Here is a 22,006-nt window from a genome sequence, read left to right on the forward strand (position 1 = left end):
GACTTCAAATGCCTCTAAAGAATGTAGGGGAAAATGATCTACAAGTGAGAATGAATCAGTGCTGAAGAAGCAAGACCTGTCAATGGAGAAACTTCAACTGCCCTTGTAAGAGGTACTATGACAGAAGAAAATAGGTAACAGCAGAGTATCATGCATAGAAGCTACCTACATAAGCCACTGTTAATAGGCGACTGTAGTAGCCAGTGCTGGCAAACACGACTACTTAAGGTTCAACCATGCAGGCACAGTAACAGCTATGACCCAACCAACATTTTCAGGCAATGAATAGCAAGAAGAAATTAGATCTTACCTGATAATTTTCTTTCCATTAGCGCCTCACACTATTCCAGGACTTGTGGGATAGTTATGTCCATCAACCAGCAGGTGAAGACAGAAAACACTGAACCGAGCTATGCTATATCTTTCCAGACATCCAGCAGAAAAGAAGCAACTCCTGAACATCCATCTTAAATTGCAGAGTCAAAACTAAAGAAAAACTAAATTATGAGTACCCCTTTAATGGACTGAATGCACCCCTGGAGGGCAGAAAGCAGACAGCATCACTGACATGCAAAGTATGTCGGCTGGTGTCCAAAATCTAAATACACAGAGATACTATTACAAGGCTCCTGTAATAGTGTGAAGCACTAATGGAAAGAAGATTATCAGGTAAGACCTAATTTCTTCTTCCATTATGCTGCTTCCCACTATTCCAGGACTTGTGGGTGTTCAAAAGCAACTCCTAAAGAGGGAGAGACCATGGCCACGCTGTCTGTAGAACCAATGCTCCAAAAACAGCATCACAACGCACTGCCACATACACCCTATAGTGTCACACACAAAAGTATGAAGCGTAGACCACGTATGACTACTGAAGAAGTCAGCGCAGCCTCCACCCAGGATGCCTCTATCCTCCTTGTGAAATGGGCCTGTAGCCCTGAAGTGGCTGTCTACTTCTCAGTACATACACCAAAACAATAGCCTCCTGACATACTTTGCATGTCAGTGATGCTGTCTGCTTTCTGCCCTCCAGGGGTGCATTCAGTCCATTAAAGGGGTACTCATAATTTAGTTTTTCTTTAGTTTTGACTCTGTAATTTAAGATGGCTGTTCAGGAGTTGCTTCCTTTCTGCTTGCCTATATAAATACTAAGGAGCAGAGCTGGATGTCTGGAAAGATAAAGCATAGCTCGGTTCAGTGTTTTCTGTCTTCACCTGCTGGTTCATGGACATAACTATCCCACAAGTCCTTCATCTTGCTATTGTTGCCTTGGAAACCATAAGGACCAATTTTTGCTTCACAAAAAGCACAAACAACTGATCCGAACAGCAAAATTCATTAGTAACCTCTAGGTACCTGAACAGAACTCTACACACTTCCAGGAGGCGCAAGGCAGAAAACTGGGAATTTTCATCCTCCCTACAAAATGGTGGGTGCTCCACAGACTGATTACTACTACTACTTGGGAGTTCTCATCCAGGAAGATATGAAAGCTGCTAATCAGGTGGAGAAAGCTTCAGCGAAGGCCAGACAAATGCTGGGTTGCATCAGAAGGAGCTTTATCAGCCGGAAGTCATACTACCATTATACAGATCCATGGTGAGACCTCACCTGGAGTACTGTGTCCAATTTTGGAGGCCACATTATCAAAAAGATGTTAAGAGAATGGAGTCGATACAGAGAATGGCCACTAAGATGGTCTCAGGACTTAAAGACATCCCATATGAAGAACGCCTGATCAAATTGCGCTTATATTCTCTTGAAAAACACAGAGAAAGGGGGGACCTGATAGAAACATTTAAATACATCATGGGCCACATCAAAGTGGAGGAGGAAATCTTTTTTCTAAAGGGTCCCACGTCGACAAGAGGGCATCCACTAAAACTTAAGGGAGGAAGATTTCATGGTGACACCAGGAAATACTTCTTCACCGAACGGGTGATTGATCGATGGAATGATCTACCCCACCGGGTGGTCAAGGCCAGTAGCGTGCTGGACTTCAAGAGTCGATGGGACAAACAGGTGGGAGTACTACGGAGTTATGCTCAATCGATATATACTTCAGGGAAGAAGGGTCCGCGAGTAGGCAGACTAGTTGGAGGGAGGGTTCTCGAGTGGGCAGACTTGTTGGGCCATCGGCCCTTTTCTGCCATCATGTTCTATGTTTCTATATTTCTACTACTACTACTATTTATCACTTATATAGCGCTGAAAAAGAGATTATGTCCTTACCTTGATAATGTCTTTTCCAGTAGATAGGCGAGTCATTCTAGACATGCGAGTTCTCTCCCAATGGCCGTAACCCATCTGCAGAAGGAATCTACTCTGGATTTTTTCTCCCACTCTCCTCTACTTCATAGGGAGCTCTGCTGCCAACTGCAGTTAATATCCAAGCATAAAGAGCTTCATCGACAAAAAAGTGAAGTAGGAACACTCACAGGAATTTTCCCAAGTAGCAACAGTTCTGCTCAGACAAAGTACCATAGGAATACAAACACTGAAACATCCAACAAAGCATCACAGGAGACCAGATAATACCTCTGTATAAACTTGAACCTATTATACAGATATCTTCAAGGCCCAAAGGGCTGACTGGCATTCAAGAATCAACTTGGAAAGGCATAAACAGAAAGAGACAGTAGGCAGGAGCAGGAAGGACAGGGCGGGAGCCTAGAATTACTCACATATCTACTGGAAAAAATATTATCAAGATAAGAACATAATCTCTTATTCCAGTGCAATAGGCGAGTCATTCTAGACACATGGGACATATCAAAGCAGTCCCAGAAATCTGGGGCAGGCTGACTGCACCGACCCTCAAAACAGACGATCCAAATGCAGTCCTGTTGTGCCATCACATCCACTGTGTAAAACTTGGAAAAATATGGAGACTGAACCAGGTAGCTGCTCTGCAAATTGCCTCTGGGGAGACTGCCCTAGCTTTGGCTCAAGAAAAGGTCATGCTCCTGGTAGAATGCACTTTGATAGAATGCACCTTGACAGAAACAGGAGACTGTTTCCCAGAAATAATATATGCTGCCGAAATGGCTTTACAGATCCATCTGGAAATCGTGGCCTTGGAAGCAGGAGCGCCCTGCTTGGAGGAATGAATCAGCACAAACAAATGGTCAGAGTCTAAACTCGTTGGTGACCTCCAAAGGAGCACTGTGCGCATGTTCAACTTCTTCAAAATGCAGTCTTGTGACTTACACCCTGTGGGTTGAAATACAGGCAAGTGCACTTCTTAATTAACATGAAAAGCTGAAACCACCTTCGGCAGAAAAGAAAGAACAATGTGTAGGGAGATCCCAGACTAGTAAGACCGCCTTAAACGTCAAGTGTGAGTTGCATCTTTGAGAGTCTCAAACAAAGCTTTAAAAAGCCTGGACAAAACTACATTAAGGTCCCACGAAGGAAAAGGTGGCTTGATCAGTGTCCGAATCCTAAGAGCCCTAGTCAGAAATCTAGCAATGTCTGGGTGGATCGCAGCCTATCAGGGCAGTGCCATTCAGGTGGTTCCTAGGTACACAGATTTGATGCAGCTTCTCAAAGGGCGCGGCCTCCGGTTTTGCGTCCATCTGGACCTTCTATTACAGAGTCCAGTCTGTCTAGAGCAGTGGACTCAAACTCGCGGCCCGGGACCACCAGGTACTATTTTGAGGCCCTCGGTATGTTAATCATAATCACAAAAGTAAAATAAAAGTTTCTTGATCTGAATGACTATAGTAATGTCATTCGCATAGATGTAAAATTTGAGCTCTGCAAGAAATTTTCCTCCCCTATACTTACACTACCTAAATACCTAATTCTCATCTGCTTGGTTCTCTGCTGAATTAAGGACTAATTGTTCCACCCACCCCTGGATTGTTACTGATAAGTATTGCTGTCTATATATCAGTCACTTCCTATACCAACCAATCAAGATGACCTTTATTCAGTGCAATCATTGTGGTGTTTTAGCTCCAAGGCGCATCATCTGGAGACTTAGTGCTTGCCCCATCTGTCTTCAGCTTTCTAGTATTAAGGAGCTCAGTAATCTTAAGCAGGAATTGGATACAATCAAAGCAGCTTCCATCACTTCACAGAATCATACCAATTGTTTTCAGATTTCTAGTATTAAAGAGGAACGCAGGAATCTTAGGCAGGAATTGAAAGCAATCAAAGCAACTTACATCATGCCACATTATCATACCAATTTACCACCACTGCTTTAAAGAGTAATGCAATCAAAGGAATGCACAGTAGGGTCAGGCAGACCGTGACATATGACACAGAAACATCCACCCTCACAGTTGCACCTACAGAATTATTTTGCTCCATTAGAGCATTTCAGTGCTCAAGAAAGAACTGAAATGGAACTGGAACCAGTGACGGTAACTCATGAAGAAAAGCACTCACAAAGGAAAAGTAAAAAAGCTCAATCCAGAAAATTATTGCTATTAGGGAATTCCATCATCAGAGGCATTAACCTTGGAACACAAGTCAAGGAGCCTAAAATAGTGAAATGTCTCCCAAGATCTTCAGCTACCAAGAGTACTAAATACTGTCTATAATCAGGGAAGAAACTAAGAATTAGAGAATGACACGGTGACATAATTCATCACCGTTCCCGTCCCCGCGGATAACCGCAGGAAGCAATCCTGTGTCATTCTTACGTGTCTATCTCAACCTCAGTCCTTCTACACCAACATTCTTCAATGCAAGGCTTAAGGGTCTGTGGTTGGGCCCATTCATACTCTCGATTCTTCCCTCTCTCCTTGAATAATGACATCGAGATGGTTTCCCGCAGTTATCCACGGGGACGGGAACGGTGATGAATTTTGTCACCGTGTCATTCTCTACTAAGAATTCCAAAACTGATGTTGTTAACCATTTGGGAACAAATGACCTGGCCAACAACTCCCCACTTTCAGCTCAGAAAGCTTTTCAGGAACTAGAGGATGGATTAACCTTTTCCTATCGTGTGTCCCGGATGACGGGACATTCCAAAAATGACATAGACAGTGGATAAACAGTCTGTATGGACTAATAAAGAGCCAGGAACACAAAATATTTGAATTTACAGACTTATGACTTATTTACATTATGTTTACAATAGCCGTAAATGATAACGGTGAATAATACAAAACTTTGCTAAAATAATTATGATTGGAACCAGCGTAACATAAAATTTATTACGATAGGAAAAGGTTAAAACCTTTTGTAAAGACTGTAGCTTTTTCAGAAGTACTGCCTACATATGGAAAGGGAGCCTGGTGTCATCAAGAAGGCTTTGAGTACATAGGAGGATGGGGAAATACATGGAAAGATAAGAGACTATATGGTAATGATGGGCTACGTCTTAATATAACAGGAAAAAGAATCCTTGCTGAGAAATTTAGACAATATATTTCCAGGCATTTAAACTAGAGGATGGGGGTGGCTTATGTATGAAGGACAATTATGGAGGCCACCACCAACAAAAGACAAGATGTGATGGTAGTAAAGATAGTAACTCGCTTCTTAGCAATGTAACAAGAAGCAAAACTAAAACTATACAAAAAAGGAGTTGGAATGACCACAAATGCTCACAGTTTAATCAACAAAGTTCATGATCTTCAAGCCCTGATGTTAAAGGCAGACCTATCACAGAGACATGGTTCAATAAATCCCATGGATGGGATGCAAACATACCAGGAAATAATCTTTTTAGGAAGGACAGACATGGTCAAAAAGGTAGAGGAGTAGCTCTCTATGTAAAGATCGATATCCAAGCGACTGAAATGCAGGGGACCTGGGGAGAGGAAGAAGTGAAATGGATCACTCTGAAAAGAGAAGATGGAACTTCAGTCTATGTGGGTATAGTCTACAGACCTCTGACTCAAACGTAACAAATTGATAAAGATCTGATTGCGGATATCCAAAAGTTTGGAAAGAAAGAGGGAGGTGCTGCTGTTGGGTGATTTCAATCTGCTGAATGTTGACTGGAAAGTTCCGACTGCAGAATCGGAAAGAAGTAGGGAGATTGTGGATGCCTTTCAAGAGGCTCTGCTCAGACAAACAGTGATGGACCCATGAGGGAAAAAGCGATACTTTATCTGGTACTCACAAATGGGGAGAGTATTTGTTTATTTTCTCAATTATTTAGCCCGTCCTCCCAAAGGAGCCAAGAACGGGTTACAAAGTACATCCACAATATAATCAAGAGACAGGACAAAGATTACATAATTTACAATATAGACATGACAAAAAACATATCCACTAAGCAGCTCTGGTGAGAGTAGGTGGCGTAGGTGCGTTGACTCTGAATGGCATTTCTGGGTACATGCTGGGTTTGTGAAGAGGAAGGTTTTCACAGCCTTCCAGAAGCTCCAGAGTCCATCAAGTGTTCTAACAGATAGGGGGTTGGTGTGCCATAGTCTGGGTATGAAATGTGAGTAAGAGCGTTTTCAGGCTTTTTCAGTTCTGAGGGAGCGGCCAGGAGGTATGGGCAGTATCTCTAATGTTCAAGTGGGTGTCCACCTAGGAAGTAGCGATCATCAAATGGTTTGGTTCAATATAACAGCTAAAGGGGAGAGTGGCCACACAAAACTCAAAGTCCTAGATTTCAAACATACAGACTTTAGTAAAATGGGAGAGCTGAAGGAAGAGCTTCTAGGATGGGAGGACATAAAAGAAGTGGAAAAATAGTGATCTAAGCTGAAAGGAACAATAAAAATGGCTACTGACCTTTATGTGAAGAAAATAAATAAAAACAAGAGATAAAGGAAACCAATATGGTTCTCCAAACTAGTGATGGAGAAAATAAAGGCAAAAGAGTTGGTATTCCTAAAATATTTTTTAAAAACCCAAGAAAAGGAATACAGGTGAAACTGAAAGAAGCCAAGAGAGAGATAAGTCTGGCGAAAACACAAGCAAAAGAGCAAATAGCTAAAAATGTAAAAAAGGGAGACAAAAATATTTTATTTATTTATTCAATTTTCTATACCCAGGAGAGCTCAAAACGGTTTACATGAATTTATTCAGATACTCAAGCATTTTTCTCTGTCTGTCCCGGTGGGCTCACAATCTGTCTAATGTACCTGGGGCAATGGGGGGATTAAGTGACTTGCCCAGAGTCACAAGGAGCAGTGTGAGTGTGAACCCACAACTGCAGGGTGCTGAGGCTGTAGCTTTAACCACTGCGCCATACTCTCCCACACTCTTTATGAACCGATATGTGGAGAGTGATGAGGAAAAAGCAAACATGCTAAACAAATACTTCTGTTCTGTGTTCACGGAAGAAAATCCTGGAGAAGGACCAAGATTGTCTGGCAAAGTTACACATGAAAATGGAGTAGATTCTGTGCCATTCACTGTGGAAAGTGTTTGTGAACAACTTGAAAAATTGAGGTGGATAAAGCAATGGGACTGGACAGGATCCATCCCAGGATACCGAGGAAGCGCAGAGAGGGTCTGGTGGGTCCTATTAAAGTCTTGTTCAACAAATCTCTGGAGACGGAAATGGTTCCTGGGGATTGGAGAAGAGCAGATGTGGTCCCTATTCACAAAAGCGGTCACAGAGATGAAGTGGGAAACTACAGGCTGGTAAGCCCCACTTCGGTTGTTGGAAAACCCGGTCGCTTGCTCACTGCCACGAGTTCCAGCTTCAGCCGCTGAGTGGTACTGAGTAGGAGCACACTTTGGTGCTGCTGACAATCCAAAGGGCATCATCCTGAACTGAAGTGTTGACTTAGTACTGCAAAGTGAAGGAAACACTGATGAGGAGGCCAAATGGGAATGTGCAGATAAGCTTCCTTTAGATCCAGGGAAGTGAGAAACACCGAGCATAAAGTCTCCATCTGAAAATGGTACCCGTTTGTAGTCATAACCATGCCTGCCTAGCAGCTCAAGCCAACCAATTAGGATTTTTTGTTATGCCTGGTAGCTACAGGGGAGCCTAAGGGAAGGACATCCAAACAGGATGAGCTGGCAAGGAGAGGTGAGGGGATGGAGATGCACACCCCTCGGACAGGATTCCACAGGACCAAGGACCAAGCCACAAGCCTCACCTAGTAGATGCTAAGAGACATGACTGAGAACAGCAAAGCCAAGCTCTGTGCTCAATCAGGTTCGCTCCGGTGACTGGATAACCTGGGAGTTGTAGTCTAGGCCAGGAACAAGAGTACCTAATAGCAAGATCTATACTCTGCTGAGGTAGAGCGAATACTGGATCTTTCCAGGGATAACCATCAGCTAATACCAGAGAGAGAATTGGTAAAACTGTTTTCTCTACCGCCATCTGCTGGTAGGAGAGGATAACTCCCACTTATACAAAAGTGGAGTTGATGCCAAGGAAGAAGCAGTTAATGTAGCCATGTTTAAAAAAAGTCCATAAATCTTTATCAAGTTAGAGCTGAGGGAAGCCACTGCTCATATCTGGGGGTAAACATAATAGAACCTCGCTACTTTCAGGGATTCTTCCAGGTACTTGTGACCTAGATTGACCACTATGAGAAACAGGATACTATGCTCTGGTCTGACCCAGTATGGCAGTTCTTATGTTCTTCTAAACATTTTTTTGTTTCTTTGGTAAGAATCATTTTTCTACAATTCTTTTTATATGACTATATTGTTTGTATGGTTTTATATAAATAACTGAACCTGTCTGATTTATAAATTCTGTAGTACTAAACATAACACTAGATATGGAACTCAACAAAACTGTCTAATGAAAATCTACAATTCCCCCCCTCCCCTCCCCGGTTCCAATATCCCAGAGGAAGACAAGAGAGCAGGGACTGTCTTCTTTGTGACTTTGTACAGCGCTGCATATGTCTGGTAGCGCTACAGAAATAATAATAGTAGTAGTAGAAGCTATCACTTCCTTCAGTTTCCCAGCTGACTCTGAAAAATTGGATGGTCCTATCACTCCAGAAGGTGTTCTTAGCTATAAAATACTTAAGATAGGTAAAGCAGTTGGTTTAGATGAAGTTTTTCAAAATAATTTTATTGAGCCTATGGCACAGTGCCTAAGGAATCATTGAGTGGTTAAGGAAACAGAGGCTAAACCATTAGACTATAAGACATCTGATATTTGCTGCTATTTTTTCAATTGATTTGATTAATCCTGTGGCTATTGTGATGTAGGAGCTGTTGAGGTTTGGGTTGGTCTCCAGGTTAAGATAGGGGAAGACATCCAATCTATTTAACAGTGATTTTGATAATTACGGAATATATTAGAGAGGTGTATCCTAATGGTTAGAGTTCCAGGCTGACAACCAGGGTAATAAGGTTCAGATCCTATAGCTGCTCTTTGTAATCTCACAGATCATTTAACTTTCCATTACTCAAGATTCAAACTTAGATTGTAAGCCTTTTGGTGATAGGGAAATACATTCAGGTACTGAAAAGGGGTGAGCTAGATCCAAATAAATTAGGGGATCTCATCAAAAGAGCATGAGAAAGGAACTAGACCACTGGTTAGAAGAAAAGCTGAAGTTAAAATTATAGTACTCCTAAATTCAGCTGGTTGGGGCTCTGCCCACTAACATTCCAAAAAGGGTCTCTCATCTAAGATAGTTTGACAAATTTTATTTCAAATAAAGGAAAGAATAAAACTGGACAACTAAAATTTAAAAGATTTGGGTTCCCGTATCAATACATTACAATTTTTCTGGTGAGATCTTTTTAAATTAATAGCAGCATGCCTACTTTTTCCACAAAACCTAAAGTGGGGTATCATAGAAGCAGTAACATGAACATTTACACAATAATGACAACAAGCACTTCTTTGTAAACAATGAACAGAATGACATAGTTGGGTTCCATAACAAAATTTAAAATTAAACACTCAAAACAATATTCCAACCTAGAATTCCACTTACGACAAAAAATCAAGCTATTTCTTTTACACAGGGGTATGATAAAATCTGTTAATTTAGTTGACTAAAGGGTTCTTTAATCTTAGTACACACTAATAGATATTAGCATGTACTAAAAACTGCATGTCCTATTTTACACCCATGAAACATATGACTTAGGGCACCCTAGTATGTCAGTGTACATTAAACTTTATTAAAAGGTACCCATGAACTATACAACTAGTGATAGTTATGTGAAAAAAAGCATCCCCATGTTTTCTTAAATGTACCTCCAAACAGATCCTTATCCAAGAAAGCTTTATCCTGCTCTTAACCCATAAAAATAAATCTTCAATAAGAAATAAATCCATAAAAATTAGCAATCCTTAGAAGCTCAACTTTACAAACCAAGGCATTCTTAAAGTGGCTAAAATTACATATACATGAAGTTTAAAAATAAACAATTAGTAATGTGTCCCATCCAAAACTAGTAGAAACCTAAATATTATTAACAAAATGTGTTTTTAAAGATTGAAGACAAGCTGTCAAATTTAGCAGGCAATATGTCTAGAGAACACAAATGTTATTCATAAGCTGAAGCAGGACAACATGAAATAAGATAGTTAACATGCATTGAGACTCATGTCATCCATCACCATTTCATCAATATAACAAAACTCTGTAAATAAATGTACAAATGATTGAGTAGCTATACACGATTCAAATTTCCTGCTATAGCAGTACATCCTGACATTAAATGGGCATCGCCATAAAAGACACCAGTTTCAAACAATTGTTTGCTATAATCTTTGCATTAAAGACCAGCACAGAGACAAAAGCAACAGAACACAACACAAATCCTCGTTTTTCGATGAGCCTATATTTTAATTCTATGCACCTGAACCTATTACAGGCCTACCCCATTCAGATTTCTTAGTATTGGTTTCCCCATATATCACAATTGAGGCACTTTTTAAATTACTTGCATTCCCATTCCTTTATTGCAAAGATACCAAATCAAACACACACGCCGATCACACCTCTTCGCACGCATTCAGGACTGGTCTCCCCTCCCCTCTCTGTTTCGCACTCCCCCTCTCCTCCCTGTTCGCGATGCAGCCCTCATCCCCCCTATCCTACCGTCAAACTAATACCTGAGATCGCCCACCACCAATCCCGCAGCTTTTCTTCTTCGGTGACCCGTCCCCTCTGACACAACCTCTCTCCCTCGGATGCGTCCCGCCTTGCCGGAAACAGGAAGTTGCGTCAGAGGAGGGCAGCGCACTAGAGAATTGAAAACGATTGCGTCAGAGGAAGGCGGAGCGCCAGGGAAGAAAAGCTGCGGGGCCAGTGGCGGGCGCTCTCCGAAACAAGAATGGGGTTTCTGAGGGCATGGAAGTCGTTCCTGCGGCGTTAATGTCGAGCGTAGGAGCCTCTCATTGATCAACTACCTACGCTGGGTCCCCTTATACATTTCGCGCAACCGCTCTTACTGTCTGCCCCGGCTGATGCTGCTAAGTTCACGCTGCCAACAGCAGCAGAGAGGTCACTAGGTTTACTGGCGCATGCGTGCGTGGCAACCTTCACTTGAAGCTGGATCTCTGCACGTGGAAGTCGCCAAACCCACGTGCCAGTAGACACGGGGGATGGGAGGGACCCTGCTGTCTATTGAAGCCAGATTTCGGAGGACTCGCTGGCTGCACTTCGCTGGTTAACCGTGATTTTTATCACCAAAGGGGTAAATGTTAAATAATGCACTGGGAGTTAAAAATTCGACACCGATGCTGATACATAAGTTTTTTTTTTTTAGTTGTACAATAAAATCAGGGGGAGGACAAATAATAACAGACATCATCAATTAAAACAGTGGACAAATAAGAGAAAAAGACATACTGAAACGAATGGAAAGAGGGAGAACTACAATATAAATAAAGGGAAGGGTAACACATAGCAGTCCAACTTAAGTGGGCTGAAATACTTAAAAGGACAATCAAACTTGGAATGCATCTTTAAAAAGGAATGTTTTAAGAAAAGATTTGAATTTCTCCATGGATGTTGTCTCTCTCAAATGGTTAGGTATTAAATTCCAAAGGGAGGGAGCAACAACTGAAAAGATGGAATGTCTCCTTTATTGATGTGTCTGAGTGATGGAACTACTAATAGATTTTGATCTGAAGATCCCAAGGAGGGGAAGGACCAAAGCTTGAAATCCCAAAATTACTGGATCTGTGACTACTAGGAGGCGTAAGGTAGTGATTCCCTTCTGAAGCATCAATCTGCAGACCATTCATGATGTCACGATAGGTATGCTGTCTGCCTGGTGCCAAAACCCAAGATGTTACAGAGAGCTTGCCGAAACTCATCAAGCCTGATGACTATTATCCAATGCTGCTCATCCATGTTGGCACTAACGATATTGCCAGGTACCCCTGCGAACATATTAAAAGCGACTTTGTGGCTCTGGGAGAGAATATGAAAAGATACGCAGGTGGTATTCTCGCTCATCCTCCCTGTCGAAGGTAAAGGCCAGGGCAGAGAAGCTTGCATCCTGGAGATGAATATGTGGCTATGTGGATGGTATCGTTGAGAGCATATTGGCTTCCTGGACAATGGGATGATATTCCAAGGGCTGTTGAGCAGGGATGGTGTACATCTATCAAAGAAGGGAAGAAGTGTCTTCGGGAGCAGGCTGGCTAATCTACAGAAGAGGGTTTTAAACTAGAAGTGATGGGGCAGGGTGATCAAAGTCCCCAAGTGAGTATAAACCCTCAGGTAAGTAAATCACCGAATACCTCTATACGGATGGGAAAAGGGGGCAGTGTCTAGAAAGCAGTATATACTAATGCTCAAAGTATGAGAAACAAGATTCTGGATCTTGAAGCTGTGATGGAAGATGATGAGTTGGCTATAGTGGCAATTGCGGAGATATGGTTCACGGAGAACTATGACTGGGATGTAGTTATACCGGGCTATAATCTGTTCAGGAAAGACAAGTTAAGAAGAAAAGCAGGAGGGGGGGGAATAGTGTTATATGTTAAAGCCACACAATTGCAGAATCTGTAGGGCAAGGAAGAGGCACTGTGGATTAGTGCTGCCCGATTCAGGAAAAAAAATTTTGATTCGATGCAGCCTACTGAATTGGTTTTTCGATTCGATTTTCCTGCCCAATTGGGTGTTTTTTTTTTTTTTTTTAAACATCCTGGTGGGTTTATTTTATAGCCTCTTCACCCCCTTTGCCTTCTAATTACACTGGCGCTGTGGTGTAAACAAAATTAACAAACAAAAAAGACTTTTTCCTCTCTCTGTTAAATCCTAGCTCACGTTTGCAGTCTAACACCAGCTCTGGCAGGATACACATTTCAAATCTGACACATTGTAATCACAAAATGGAAAATAAAATTAGTTTTTCTACCTTTTGTTGTCTGGTCATTATTCAACTCTTGTTGGTCACAGGCTCTGGTTGTCTTCTGATAACTTGCTTGCCAGGGTCTCCTTCTTTCTTCTTTCTCTGTGCTAACCATCCATCTGCCATCTCTGTGCTCCCCTTCCGTTTCCCTTCCCTCCAGAGGTCTGGCATCTTTCTTTTTTTTCATCTCCATCCAAAGATCCCCCTTTTCTTAACTACCCTTTCATCCAGCATCTCTCCCGCCTTCCCCACCACCCCAGGGTCCACCATCTCTCCCTTTCTGTTCCTTCCCTCCCTAAATCCCATTGCATTGTCCATCATCTCTCTCCCTCTCCTCTATTTTTAGACCCATTATTTCTTCCCCCCCCAAAGTCTGGCATATGCACATCTCTTTGAACCCCCTTTCCCTCCCTCCGTGTACTTCTACACCAGGGCCTTCCTCCCCTGACGGTCTGTCCCCCCCTGAAGGCCTGCACCTGCCCCCTGAAGGCCTGTACCCCAATTCCTGAAGGCCTGTCCCCCCTGAAGGCCTATGCCACCATCCCTGGCCTGTCCCCCTTTGAAATCCTGTTCCCCCTTAAAGGTCTGTTCCCCCCTTAAAGGCCTGAGCCACCCCAAGGCCTGTTCCATCCCCTTAAAGGTCTGTTCCCCCCTTAAAGGCCTGTTCCTCCCTTCAAGGCCTGCACCCCCCCCCCCAAGGCCTGTCCCACTTTGCGAAGGACTGCCCCCCCGAAGGCCTGCCTGTCCCCCTTGAAGGCCTATGCCACCATCCCTTGCCTGTCGCCCCCCCTTAAAGGCCTGTTCCCCCCTTGAAGGCCTGCATCCCCCAAGGCCTGTCCCACCCCCTGAAGGACTGCCCCCCCCCCCGAAAAACTGCACGCCCCCCCTGGGAAGGCCTCTGTGTTCCCCCTGGCCTCCCCAAACCGTTTACTTTATAGCTTCAGCCTGCAGCTGAAGATCGCGGTTACAGCGTCTTTGCAAAGTGGTTTGAGCTGTTTCCTCCGCCGCAATCCTGCCTCTGTGGTCAGAGGAGGGGCAAGACCACAGCAGAGGAAACAGCTCAAAGCACTGCAAAGACGCTGTAACCGCAATCTTCGGCTGTAGGCTAAAGCTATAAGGTAAATGGTTCAGAGAGACCAAGGGGAACACATAGGCCTTACTGGGGGGGGGCGCAGTCCTTCGGGGAGGCCAGGAGGGAAGCCGGACAGCAGCACTTCCTGACTGACCCTCCCTCCTCGCCCTCTAAAACAGGTGCGGCAGCGGCCAGCCAGCAAGAGCAGCGCTGCCGCTCCTGCTTTAGGGGTTGAGGGGAGAGGGTCTGAATTTATTTTTTTTTTATTTAAATCAAATCGATTCACCCGAAGTGAATCGGTGAACCGATTCGAATCATGAATCGAGCAGCAATAGAAACATAGAACATGACGGCAGAAAATAGCCATGGCCCATCTAGTCTGCCCACACTAATGGCCCACCCCCTAACTACCTCCATGAAGATATCCCACATGCCAATCCCATCTTTTCTTAAAATCTGGCACGCTGCTTGCCTCAATTACCTGTTGTGGAAGATTATTCCAGCGATCAATTTGGAAAGAGGGTATGTTGAATATATTTATATTGGTGTGATATACAGGCCTCCTTCACAGACAGAAGAAGTACATAGAAATTTAATAGTAGACACAGAATATATCTAAAAAAGGGGAAGTTTCTTGCTAATAGGTGATTTTAACATGCCGGATGTTGATTGGGGTATCCCTATTGTGGGGTCTTCTAGAAGTAGGGAGATCCTGGATTCTTCTACAAGGAGAACTGTTCCAGCAGTTGGTAATGGAACCCATGCGAGATGGGGTCATGCTGGACTTAGCACTTACAAAGGAGAAAGTGTTTGTAATGTTACAGTGGGTGATCATCTGGCACCCAGTGATCACTATATGGTATGATTGAATATTAAGATGAGTATAGAGAGGGCTCATTTAAAAGCAAAGATTCTAGACTTTAAAAAACCTAACTTTGTTCTGATGGGGTTTTACGTCAAGGAATTGTCTGGGTGGGAACGTCTAGAAGGAGTGGAAATGCTATGGGCAAAACTGAAAGCGATTGTAAGGATGATAAACCTTTTTGTGAGGCAAGTAAGTAAAAGTAAGAAGAAAAGAAGGCCTCTTTGGTTCTCAAAAGTAGTAGCTGAGAAGGTAAGGAATAAGAGGTTAGCTTTCATAAAATACAAAAGATTGCAGAAAGAGGAAGACAGGCAAAAATATCTGGAAAAGTTGAGGAAGACAGGCAAAAATATCTGGAAAAGTTAAGAGAGGCTGGTCATGTAGTCAGGAAAGCAAAGATGCAAATGGAAGAAAAAAATAGCTGACATGGTAAAATGGGGAGACAAGACATTTTTAGATATATTAGTGATAGGAAGAAGTGCAAAAAATGGCATTGTGAGACTCAAAGGTGAAGGGGAAGAATATGTAGAAGCTGATAAAGAAAAGGCTGAATTGTTCTGAGTTCACGGCTGAAGTGCTGGGAGTGGGACCGCAGAAGATGAACATGAATAGGTATGGAGGAGTAATAGACCCTGATCAATTTTCAGAGGGTTGTGTTCGTGAGGAGCTAGCTAAAATAAAGGTAATCAAGCGATGGGGCTGGATGGTGTATATCCGAGGGTGTTGAAGGAACTTAGGGAAGTTCTGGTAGCTCCGCTGACTGACCTTTTCAATGAGTCTCTAGAGTCAGGAGTGGTACCGGAGGACTGGAGAAGGGTGGATGTGGTCCCTCTCCACAAAAGTAGAAGTAGGGAATTACAGGCCGGTAAGTCTTCTGTGGTAAGCAAATTAATGAAAATGCTTTTAAAACAGAATGGTCAAGTTTCTGGAATCCTGTGGATTACAGGACCGGAGGCAACATGGATTCACTAGAGGTCTTGTCAGACAAATCTGATCAATTTCTGTGACTGGGTGACCAGAGAATTGGATAGAGGATGTGCGCTAGATGTGGTGTATTTAGATTTTAGCAAAGCCTTTGACAGTGTTTCACACAGACGTCTAATAAATACATAGAGGCCCTGATTCTCCAAAAGTGCGTCCCGATTTTAGGCAGCTGTAGGCGTCCTACAGCTGTCTAATCAGCCAATCGGGATGCACGTTTTAAAAAAAAAAAATGCTCCCCAGGCAGGCCGCCTATATTGAAGGTGAGGCCCGCAAGACCCCAAGGCCCTGATTCTGTATAGGACGCCCGGGAGAGGCGTCCTATTCAGAATCGGCCTATACTAAACCCCGATTCTGTAACCGGCGTCCATGGTACAGACGCCGGTTAGAGAATCGGGTTAAATTAGACGCGGCCGCTATACTTATGGCAGCAAGGGATCTCCCTGCTGCAATATGTATAGCAGCCGCGGTTGCGGCCGCCTGTCCCATCACCGACAGGAGGATGCCTAACTCCTCCTGTCGGAACCCCGGACCCCCCTCCCCAAACTCGTAATCGCCGACAGGAGGATGCCCAACTCCTCCTGTCGGAACCCCGGAACCCCCTCCCCCCCAAACTCGTAATCGCCGACAGGAGGATGCCCAACTCCTCCTGCCGGAAAGCCCAACGACCCCCCGCCCCAACTAATCTCCCTCCCCCAACTAACCTTTCAATGTTGGTCGGCTGGACGGGTCTTGCTGCCATCCAGCCGACGGGCCCGCCTCATGGAAATGAGACGGGCCCGCCCCTTCCCGGCCCATCCCCGCTAAATCTAAGGCCTGATTGGCCCAGGCTGTAGAAGCCTGGACCAATCAGGCCTTAGGCATAGCGGGTCCGCCCATCCCCACTAATCCTAAGGCCTGATTGGCCAAGGTGCGATAGGTGTGTCATTCTAGACAAGCAGTGATTTCCCCATAGCCGCAAGCCTTGCAGAAGAAATCCACTCCAGATTTTTTCTGTGTCCCTCCTACTTCACAGAGAGCTCTAGTGCCACCTACAGTTTTCCTTCTGCACATGAACCTGAAGGAATGTTTATGTTCTGCTCTGCCTTTTTAAATTAATTTTAGTAAATTTTTCAGCTTTTTTCTTCAGTTTTTGTGCTAAGAGCTTCTCTATCCGGGGGGGAGGGGGGAGAGGAGTTTAGCTCCCCCTGTATGCAGGTGTTATTAGCCCAAGGTATTAGGCATCCATAGAGGCTCAATGGTATCTCGTAGGGTGCTGAATGCATTTTGCCTTCCCCCTTTTCTTTCACATATCGCAGTCTGCAGAGAAGGCTTTGACAGACTGGCCTTTCCTACTGGCTATACCTCTCCCTATGCAACCTAGCATCTTTCTAGCTTTCGCTGTCACCTTTTCAACATGTTTGGTCACCTAAGATCATCACATACAATCACACCCAAGTTCCGCTCTTCCGTCATGCACATAAGTTCTTTACCTCTTAAACTGTACTGTTCCCTTGGGTTTTTGCAGCCCAAATGCATGACCTTGCATTTCTTAGCATTAAATTTTAGCTGCTAAATTTCAGACCATTCTTCAAGCTTCGCCAGGTCTTTCTTCATGTTATTCACACCATCCTGGGTGTCTGCTCTAGTGCAGATTTTGGTATCATCTGCAAAGAGGCAAATCTTACCCGACAACCCTTCAGCAATATCATTTATAAAAATGTTAAAAAGAACATGCCCAAGAACATAACCTTGAGGCACACCACTGGTAACATCCCTTTCCTCATTACATTTGTGATGGGAATAAAATTTCAGTAGATTTGGGAACCCTTTTGGGTCACTCTCACCCCTGTAGCTCCTAGCAGGATTCTGAACTTCCCGTGACTTGTTATACCTTTCACATTTATGATCTGGGTATTCTGTGTTATACAGGAGTAGCATCAGAGATTAAATAGGGGAAGAAGGAGGAAGATTGAAAGGACATGTAAATGAGAATGTCAGTAATTATGGAAGACAGTTGTGACATATGTCTTGTATTTGGCTTCCATTTATGATGGTTATCTAAATCAGGGGCGTAGTGATGGGTGGACTCAATTTGGTCTCTGACCTGCCCAGCAGCTCTACATTCTTGACAGCACTATGGGGGGGGGTGCAAGCTGGATTAAGTCCTGTATTTCCCTCCCATCACAAATGTATCTAGTAAAGGGTTAGTGGCAGAGGTAGCAACTCCTCCACGCTGCACTCAGCTAATCTGGAATCCGTTTCTATGCCGTGTACCGTCCCCCACTGACGCAACTTCCTGTTTTTGTCTGGGTGGTACGCAACAGAGGAGAGGCTTCCAGGTTGGCCTCGTGCAGTGTGGAGGAGTTGCTACCATTAACCCTTTACGAGACAAATTTGTGAAGTGAGGGAGAGACTCAGACTGACAGAGAAGAAAAGAGGTGCTACATGTGAGCAAGGTAAGACAGAGGGTTAATTGCTGGACATGGTGGCTAGGGGAAGAGAGGAAGAATTTCTGGACATGAGATGTGGTGGGAGGAGGATAGGATGCATGAGGTGTAGGGGAAGAGAGGAGAGAATTGCTGGACATGGGATGGAGTGGGAGGGAGAAGAGAGGCTGCAAATTGTGTAAGGGAAGAGAGGGTTAATTGCTGTACAAGGAGTGTAGGGGAAGAGGAAGAATTGCTTGCATGGAGTGGGGTGGGAAGGGAAGATAGAATTGATGGGATGGGGTAGGAGAATTTCTTGACATGGGGTATGGGGAAGAGAGGGAGAATTGCTGCATGTGGTGTAGGGGAAGAGGAAGAATTTTTGGACATGGAGTGGGGTAGAAGGAAGAATTGCTGCATGGGGTGTGGGGGGAGAGAGGGAGAATTGCTAGACTATGGAGAGGAGGGAAGAGAGATAGAACAGAAAGATGCCAGGAGGAGTGGAGGGACAGGGAGATGTCAGGCTACAAGGATGAGAAGAGGAGAAAGACAGAGCAGATGCTAGGGTAGAGGGAGGAACTATGTGGGAGGGCCTAGGGGAGTGGCAAAAAAATGGATGAGAAGAGGATGAGTGATTACAGGGGTTAGAAATATGACAAAAGGGAGTTGATTAAATGTGAAAAGGAATGTAAGGCTGGGGGAAGGAATGAGATGGGGAATAGGAAAGCTAGTGGATGAGAGCAGGAGATGGAATTTGATAGCTGAAAAGTAAAAGAAACAGGATGAAATTTGAATGAAAAAAAGAGACAGCTAAAATGGCAAGATCATTATGTCAAAGGTAGGGAAACAGTATGGGAGAGAAGAAAAAAGAGACAGCAGATGCTTGAAGGAGAATTAGCAGGAAAGCAGAAAAGAGAAACTGGAACCAACATGAGGGAAAAATAAAATGTCCAGACAACAAAGGTAGAAAAAAAGCATTTTATTTTTAATGTATCAAGGTCCACTTTTATCATGCTGTTTTTGGGCTTTTTATCATAGGCAGCGGCAGTAAAAGCACCATTGCTCATAGAATTCATATGAGCGTCAGAGCTTTTACTGCCATGACCTGCAATAAAAAACCCTAATGCAGTTTGATAAAAGGAGACTTAAATGAAATACATTAGCTTTGGGAAATGTGTATAGCAGATGTTTTGTACTGGGTTTAATAGTAAGGAAAATGCATTTGCTTTTATTTCTCTAGTGTTGTAATATACATATATCAACGTTAACTTCTTGGGGTTCCCAGTTCAATATTTGGGATTCCATTGTGTATTTGGTGAGGATTTGTTGGTATGATAGTAATGGCAGATGGAGATATTGGAAGGGAAGAAAGGAAGAGAAGGGTTCAGGAGGGCCTCCTTTATTTTCATACCTGAACCCCAGCATGTCTAACACCATCCCTGATTCTTGCTCTAGCTCAGTAGTCTCAAACTCATGTCCCACAGGCCACATATGGCCCGCCCGGTACTATTTTGAGGTCCTTGGTATTTTAAAGAATGATTCTTTATGGAAAACTTGTGCCTTAAGTGTCCGGCAGTTATGTCCTGGAACATTGCCCGCCTCACTGCTGTAACCTCACGCAAGTGTTTTTCTGCGATTGTGAGGTGGAGTGGAGAGGACAATCGCGTACAGACACAGGAAAACGTGTGAGGTTACAGCAGTGAGGTGAGCAACATTCCAGAACATAAAGTAAGCATTGGAGGCAGTGCAGCTTGTGTGTGTTCCGGTGCTGGAGGTGAGAGCTGAAGGCAGATGCGGACGCCAGACACTTAAGGCAGAAGTTTTCCATAAAGAATCATTCTTTATAATACTGAGGGCTTAAAAATAGTTGGTCCAAAATTTTGTCTCTTGCAGTTGATACTTTGATAGTTTTTAACTTTTTGCATGTGCACTGCTTATCAGAAGCAACTATAACCATTTTTAGTTTATAAATCTTTCCTTAATTGCTTCTGATAATTTCAGAAAATCCACTTGAATTTCACTTATACTTCTAGCAGTGATAACTGCTGCTCGGAAGAACACTTTCATGTAAGGTGCATAAAAGGAGGCTGGTGGTTCAGAAGGGAAATTTGTAAAACAAGAATAGTCCTACTGAAAAGTGAGGGGGGGGGCTTCCATAATGGTAAGCAGGCACATAGTAAAGATGCAGTCATTCAAGAAGTAGCAGATGAGAAATCTCTTTGATTTGAAGCAGATTTACCCCACTATCCTAGCCAGCAGATTATCCATTCCCCCTACTGCATCCCCCTCCTTGGCATCCTGTTTGTCTGTCTTGTCTGTTTAGATTGTAAGCTCTTTCAAGCAGGGACTATCTCCTTTGTGACCCCTGTACAGGGCTGCGTACGTCTGGCAGGCTCTAGAAATAATTAGTAGTGGCTGTACTATAGGAATGTCCTAGATAAGCAGTGGTACAACCCAGAGTAAATGTAGCTCAATTTCCATACGGTGAGAGCTAGAGACATCAGATTTAGATAAAGACAGCCTGTGTGTTAAACAATCAACGTCGACAACCTTCGGAGTTTGTTGCAGGATGGTAAATCCTTTAGCCTTTCCAGAGAAAGAAACCAGTGCTGTTGAAAGTCACATCATAAGCGTCGCTGCGGGGTGACAATTCTTGCAAATCTGAATCCTCCGTTGCACTAAAACTGTACCTCTCTTCTTCTAACCACTGCTTTGTGTGGCGTGCAGCAGCAACCATAAAGTAACCATGCGCTGCTACACTCACTGTGCAGACCCTGGTCCTCCCCCAACCGGAAGTGACATTTAAAGAGGGCGGGACCGGGATCTTCACACCGGCAAAGCGTAAGCTTTTTAGCGGCAGTATGAGAAATCCCGCCACATTTCTCTTGTTTAATTGCCTGCTACTACTGCTCGTCCTAGAAAGCAGAAAGGCAGCGGCGGTAGAAGTGTGGCGCGATTTCGATTGGGGGCCTGGGGGGGAAGGTAAGGCTTTGATTGCCGAAGGGGCTTGGGCAGCAGATGATGGCAGAGAAATGAGGAATTAAGATAGGAAAAGGGCTAAAGTTGCCATTAGCGAAACACATTTCTGTTGCATTACCTTGTGAGCACTTCTTATCTTACAGATATATAAACACGCTGGAAATGAGCCATATTGTGCATGCTTTCTCTGCTTGTTCACTCACACTTTATAGTTACTCTGAATTTTACTCATACTGGATTTGAGCACAGCTTAAAAGGGAACATTACTCCCCCTGTTTGAGCACTACTGAAAAGAAAACAAGGGAGGGGGGTAATGAGGGCAATTTTGAACACAGCAATCGATGCTAACCATGCTTTCACACATGCAGAACATAGACCCTCACCCCTTCACTGTCTGTCAACTGCTTTCCCCCCTATACCTCTGTTACTGATGGTATTTATACCCTTTGCATGAACTCAATAAATTATGTACCAAGA

At 43.8% G+C, this 22,006-nt stretch overlaps 2 protein-coding genes across 12 annotated transcripts in view; one reads left to right on the top strand and one right to left on the bottom strand.

The window, feature by feature from the left end:
* The window catches only part of R3HDM1 (R3H domain containing 1), a 288,043-nt gene extending 276,709 nt beyond the window's left edge, over window positions 1–11,334 (bottom strand). For 7 of the 11 annotated variants that reach the window (XR_004539395.1, XR_004539394.1, XM_033943919.1 and 4 more), the window contains exon 1: window positions 10,976–11,104. The gene's annotated coding sequence lies outside the window, so the exon portion shown is untranslated. Of the gene's footprint in view, window positions 1–10,975; window positions 11,105–11,314 lie in introns of those variants that run through there. The other 4 variants (XM_033943922.1, XM_033943924.1, XM_033943921.1 and 1 more) reach the window with 2 other exon arrangements.
* The window catches only part of ZRANB3 (zinc finger RANBP2-type containing 3), a 139,431-nt gene continuing 128,602 nt past the window's right edge, over window positions 11,178–22,006 (top strand). The window contains 1 exon segment of the mRNA XM_033943926.1: window positions 11,178–11,246. The gene's annotated coding sequence lies outside the window, so the exon portion shown is untranslated.

This window comes from Geotrypetes seraphini, chromosome 5, assembly GCF_902459505.1.
Source record: "Geotrypetes seraphini chromosome 5, aGeoSer1.1, whole genome shotgun sequence".
In the NCBI taxonomy this organism is placed as follows: Eukaryota; Metazoa; Chordata; class Amphibia; order Gymnophiona; family Dermophiidae; genus Geotrypetes; species Geotrypetes seraphini.